This window comes from Vollenhovia emeryi, unplaced genomic scaffold, assembly GCF_000949405.1.
Source record: "Vollenhovia emeryi isolate VEMERY1.0 unplaced genomic scaffold, V.emery_V1.0 DF939188.1, whole genome shotgun sequence".
Taxonomy (NCBI): Eukaryota; Metazoa; Arthropoda; class Insecta; order Hymenoptera; family Formicidae; genus Vollenhovia; species Vollenhovia emeryi.
In genome coordinates, this window is record NW_011967178.1 from 174,836 (window position 1) to 180,782 (window position 5,947).

At 49.0% G+C, this 5,947-nt stretch overlaps 1 protein-coding gene across 3 annotated transcripts in view; it reads right to left on the reverse strand.

Moving 5' to 3' along the window:
• The window catches only part of LOC105562429 (POU domain, class 6, transcription factor 1), a 129,924-nt gene extending 125,803 nt beyond the window's left edge, over positions 1-4,121 (reverse strand). For all 3 annotated transcript variants that reach the window (XM_012013268.1, XM_012013267.1, XM_012013266.1), the window contains exon 1: positions 2,427-4,121. The gene's annotated coding sequence lies outside the window, so the exon portion shown is untranslated. The remainder of the gene's footprint in view (positions 1-2,426) is intronic.
• Positions 4,122-5,947: the final 1,826 nt, after the last annotated feature.

Sequence of the window (5,947 nt, forward strand, 5' to 3'; positions counted from 1 at the left end):
AGAGAGAGAGAGAGAAAAGAGGGATGCCGCGAAAAGATATAAGAAAGAGATTCGTTTTCTTGACCTCGACAACAAATACAGCGAACCTAGAGATCTCTGATTACGAGCCCCTCGAATTAATTCACAACAAAGAAAATTCTCGCTGGTCTTTCCTTCATAAGAATGTGCAATTAATAGTTTAATCGCGACAATGAAACAACTGCGTTCGACTTTTCTCTCGACCAATTTCTTAATGTTGACTAAAAGAGAAATGTCGACGCGACGACGGACTGTCACAAAAAAAAATACTATTGAATATTTCTCACTCCTTTCCTACGGTATTATTCGCGTAGCGCGTGGAAAGCTTGAAACAAAGTGTCGGTAAAATTCGGCATCGTTTAGTCAAGATGAAACGCCTCGCTTTCTTTGTGTCGATTCCAGCGCGCCAAACTCCAACGATATCGCGAGTCAAGTGTTTCCTTTGGGATTTTCTGCTTTCAACTCTCCGCATCTATTCCCACCGACAATGATTCGCTTGGCCAACCTCGGCTATCTCGCCTCCACTTTCGGCGGATAGAATTTACCGTTCTCTTTCTCCACCGGCTCCTCCAACCCTCCCCCCCCCCCCTCTCTCTCTCTCTCTCTCTCTCTCGCTTTCCAACCCTCCGTGTTCCCGAGGCGGCAAGCAAAGAACTCTCCTACCCTCGGGCAGCTCACACTGATTTTCCACCCTCGTCACCCTTCCCGTCCACCACCGTCACCCCCTCTTCCTCCACCTCTGCTTCTGCCTCCTCTCCACCCCCAGAGCTCACGCCGTCACTCGTAGTCACGCCACCAACACGTGCTCCTGTTTACCTCTCCGGTCATATGGTCGGGGAGATGACGCGATGTATTCAACGTTATTGCCGTTTAATCACAAAACTATCCGCCAACGTATTCTCGCACGGTCGAAAAGGTTCGCGTGGCGCAGAAATATTGTAAAACTTGTTTCGCACGAGAGAAATAAGAGCGATATAACTAACGGGGGATACGTAAAAGTTGCTTATCAGCCTTTAGCAGATCCGTTATTGAATTTTATTGGACCCCTGTGCAAATTTCGATTATCTAATTTAGCACGCACGACGCAGCCTTATACTCGGATTGCCGATAAATAACATTGTTACTTATGCAGTTTATGTAAAATGAGCTATTTCCCCGGCGATTGTCTCATCGAACAATAGATTATTGTGCTTTGACATATATATCTTTCGAAATCAATATCGTTTCCCTTACGAAACACCATTAGCTTCCCGATGTAAATAGAGAAACAATAGGTCTCTCCGCCGACTCATAGAAATTTATTAATTAATTAGTCCAATATCTCCGAATTCTATTACACATCCCTCTTCAAGTAAATTAATCGTCTCTCCTCTCGAATTATAAATTTAGCTTTTACTTTTAATACCTTTACAATTATATGCACTCGGAATAAATGATAATGCTATATCGGACATCTTAAAAATAGCTCACGTCACATTCCTGTTAATCATGATAATTACTCGTGTACCGTGAGTCCTATCCGATGTAACATCTGCACGATGCTCCTTCACATTTTTTTTTCCACAAAAGACAGTCGAGACTAAATGAATCCCGCACGGCCGCGTTACGTTTACGTGCTCGGTCGGGTCCCTTAATTAGCATTTCCAGGTCACACACTTAACGTAGACGCGAGTATACGCGGGCGCGCATAATTATCGCGCTAATTATTAGTACGTAGCTAAGTATCTGGATGAAATTATCACCGAGCTCAAGTGAAGCGTAGAGAACGAAACGCTGCTTTCGATCCCGTGCCAGCAGAACTCCCGCGTGACCAAGCTTTGGGAGAGGAACTTCCTTAATTACCGAGATTAACTTAATGATATCGAGCCAACGATTATCGCTCACGAGGCACGCAAGTGCCGCGTGTGAGTACGCGCACGGCAGTGAAAACAGACGGATCCCGTGGCTCGCCTCTCCCTCTTTTTTATTTCTCTTGCCACTAGTCACTTCGGAGTCGCTTCCGTATCGAGTTCTAACGTCTGTTTAGCTACCGTCGACATGAAATTTCACGCGCCAAGAAGACAACAAACCTTGACACGCGCGAGACGGAAGATCCCGCCATTTCGAAAAGATTACAATCCAATCGTTTTTTAATTGTCCCTTCGAGTTATGACCGCGAAATACGTAAAATGTGAAATTAATTAATTCCCACTGCCGTGTCCGTCGGCGAGGTCGATCTAAGCGCGCTTGCACGCGCGCGTGCACGTAATGCACGGCGCAGGCGCGTCCGTACACGCGGCTAATCGGTGTGCGAGCGCGAGAGGCTACACACGTGCAGCCGACCGGGCGCGCATTTAGAAGACCCATCTAATTACCGAGATTAGCCCGGGCTTATAATAAGCGGGAGCGAACTCGTGCCTGACACTCACCTGAGGCGATCTGTGACTGATGTATTTGGGACGTCGTCCTGACGCGGATTTATTTAGCGGTTGTTATTTATCTCCGCCACGGTGCAATTCCGCCGCGGTCGTACCGATCTCCGCCGATCGGCCGCGCTCTTGCCTTGCCCTCTCGTACCTTCTCCGACGCCGCGCTTATACCCGGCTGATCCGTCTTAATTCCCTCCGAGAGACCCCTGCCTCCTTCTGCCGCCCGCACCTCACCTCGCCCCGCGAGTTTCACGATCTTCCGGTAATTTTCCTGCGGCAAGTATTAACAGGCCGTTCCGGCAGGAGTGGCGAATCGACGTCGAGGAACGGACGATTCACTGATACATCGGCCGCCGGTGACATCAGCCTACTTGATTACAACGGCTAATTGCGAGTAATTAGGAGCGATCAAGAGGCAAACAGTTAATTGTCCGCTGCTTCGTAAAACACCACTCGATTGATCCCACCGCTTCGCCTCGCGTGTCGCCTCGGGCGATATCCGTGCTTGAAGGGAAGGTGGACGACAAGCGTTTTCGAAAAACTCTTCACTTGCGAGCTCCGTCCCCGGCCTTCCCCGGACGTGCCAGCGTCTTTTGGAGGGAACGATATTTCGCCGAGTTCGATGCCGCGACACGTGACGGATGGACCGGCAGGCGCGCCTTCCCGCGTAATGTGCTTTTAATTATTCAAATTTGCGCGCGTCGAACCGTGCACTTGGTAGTCGTTGTCCGTAACGCGCAATTTCGTGCTGAAAAACACCGACGTGTCCACGTGACGATGACGCGCGCGTCGTTATCGGCGCACTTGTCGCGACAATTAGAGACTTATCAGTGGCACAGTCCTCGTTTCATCGCGTATCCTGTTCGAGGATCCCTCGTCTTTCGATCAGATCCGGCAGATCGGTCCCGACACTCGCGCCGATATCGTCGAGTCCCTTGATTCGATCGATCTCCTTGTCGTCTATTCTACGCACTTGTCGCGATTTAACGTTTCCATGCGCCCGCTCCTGATTTACATTCGGTAAACACGAAGCAGGTCGGAGCGGTCGTCGTCACGGCCGGAGTTAATTCGACGTAGCTGCTAATGGAGCGCGACGCGGCTGTCAACGGAGTCAACTCGCGCCGACCGTAATCGTGATTCTACGATCGCGCGTTTCTGGCCGACTGTCACACACAGAGTTCACCGCGCTTAACTGTCCCGCGAGGCGCACCGAAAGAAGTCCCACCCCTGCGGCCACGTGCTGATAGGCCGGACAAATCGGCGCACGCAGCTGCGAGTTTAAACTCCCTCGTCACTCTCCGGGCCACAAACACTAGCTTTTCACGAACACGCTGCGAATCGATCCGCGCGAAGGAGGCGCGTCGATCATCCGATCCCGTCCGGTTCCTCTTCTGGCGAACTCTAGCTCGAGCCCTCCGACGTGAAATTGTTGCGCAATCGGCACTACGAACGACGATCCAGGTCCCACGTGGGTTCAGGCTCTCGGAGAAGGTGGCCGATTCACTCCCTTTCTCGCGTCCTCGCTCGGCAGCGTGGCCGTGCACGTTGCGCGATTGGAGCTCGACGCGAAAACTCGGACCTGAACCCTGACGGTCCGCAGTCTGGCTGCGTAGTGGCCCCGGCGTACAACCGAGGGAAGAACAGCCCGCCGTCACGACTCTCCCGCCCGGTGGATAGTCGCCGTGGAAGGGGTAACGGAGGCGGTACGATGGGCGGTACCGATGCGCGGAGGTGGTCCGCGAGTTACTCGCGAGATCCCGTTGTTATGATTGTTATGAGTGTCCGAGCTGCCTCCCGCGATGCACTTTGGGGGTGGTACAGCCGCGAGAGGTACCTCTGTCCGTCTCTGTTTTTCCACCGTGTCCCCGTCTCGCTCGCTCTGTAATATAACCACCACGAGCTCGAACGAGCTCGTAACCGTGATGCAAATCAGCCCGACGGGGCTGGTGAGTTCGCCGGCGGGGATGCCCGGGAGGAGCGATCGGCACCGAGGACTGATACGGACTCCCGGAGAGTCCGCCGAGGGAGGAAAGAAGATGATCGGCACGTAGGTAGCAGTGTGATTTTAAGGACTAATCGCTGGAATCGAGAGACACTTCGCAGCGACTGTCTGTCGGACACTCGCGCGGTAAGAAGGTCGTTGGTGTCGTTGGAGAACGCGATCTCGGCGACGGCGCACGTTGCAAGGAAAATTTCACTTTCGACTCTAAAAACTTATGCCCGTTCTACACCTAGGGGCGATCCTACTTGTGGCTCATCCGAGTGAGTAAAATAAATGGACAAAGATCGTCGTATTGAGACCGTTTATGGACTCGGGTGCCATTTCTACATAAGAAGACGGTTAAAAATCATAGTGGAATCATACTAAAATGCCCGTGTAAACTTCTCCACTCGGATGAGCCACAAGTAGGATCATCCCTAGGTGTAGAACGGGCATTACATTTTTTAATCGTTACCTGCGATCGGCAACGTTTCATGGAAATGGAAGAATTTTTAGCGTAGGCGTTCGCTAATCAGTCATAAAACCGTTTATGATAAAAGCTGACACACGAGTTAAGAATAAGTTGCAAGTCACAAGGTTTACTTTTTTTTTAGACTAGGTCTAGAGTGGAAATAAGAGCAGATATTAGAAATCGAAAATAACCCAAGTTCTCGCGAGTTGATTTATATTCACGATCCTTTGACGATTCTCTCGCGTAGAGTCGAGACTCGCTTCTTAAAGTATACACAAGCGTATTTAAACGCGTTTGTTTTGAGTCTCGAGAGGATTCGCAGAAGTCGCGCTATCACACTGTTGTGGCATGGACGTAATCGTGAAAACATGAAATACTTTAAGAATCGCTATAGCATTCCATATACACGCAATAGTAAGTTGATATGACCAACGTCTTTAACCAATGGCCATCTTTTTCTCAATGCTTTTACGAAATGGAAATGTTTCTTTCGCGTATCCATGCCAAGTCGTTGATCGTTACAAAAAGAAAGGGTTGCGCGAACCGTTTTCTATTCAAAGATCTAGCGACTATTTATTAAATAAATTCACTGCCTGGTTCGAGTACCTAAACTAGTGCTAGCTTTCATTGAAAGCGCATCGAAGAAGTGTCCACTTTCTTTCTTCTTCCCTTTCGAAATATTGAACTGTAATGTGCGCATAACCGTAATGATAACAATGTGATAACAAGTAACATCTTACTGCTCTGGGAAAAAAGACAGCAAGCCATTTTGGGGCCCACAATTAGTAATCGAATTATTTGTATTGTTCGTAGCTCTAATCCTTTACGAATTTTGCCCCATGTAACTAAAAATCGCAATTAGCTGTTCTATCTATATCCACGATTTTAAAGTAATGCTAATCAATTCTCTCAATTAGTTCTGTCGATATTCAGTAACGCAAAGATAATTTTCACTCAAGAGGCACTAACCGAAATGTTGCTTAACTACAATAAAAAACGATCAAAATTTTGTCCAGAGTACGAACAATCCAAGTAATTCGATTACTAATTGTGGGCCCCAAAATGGGT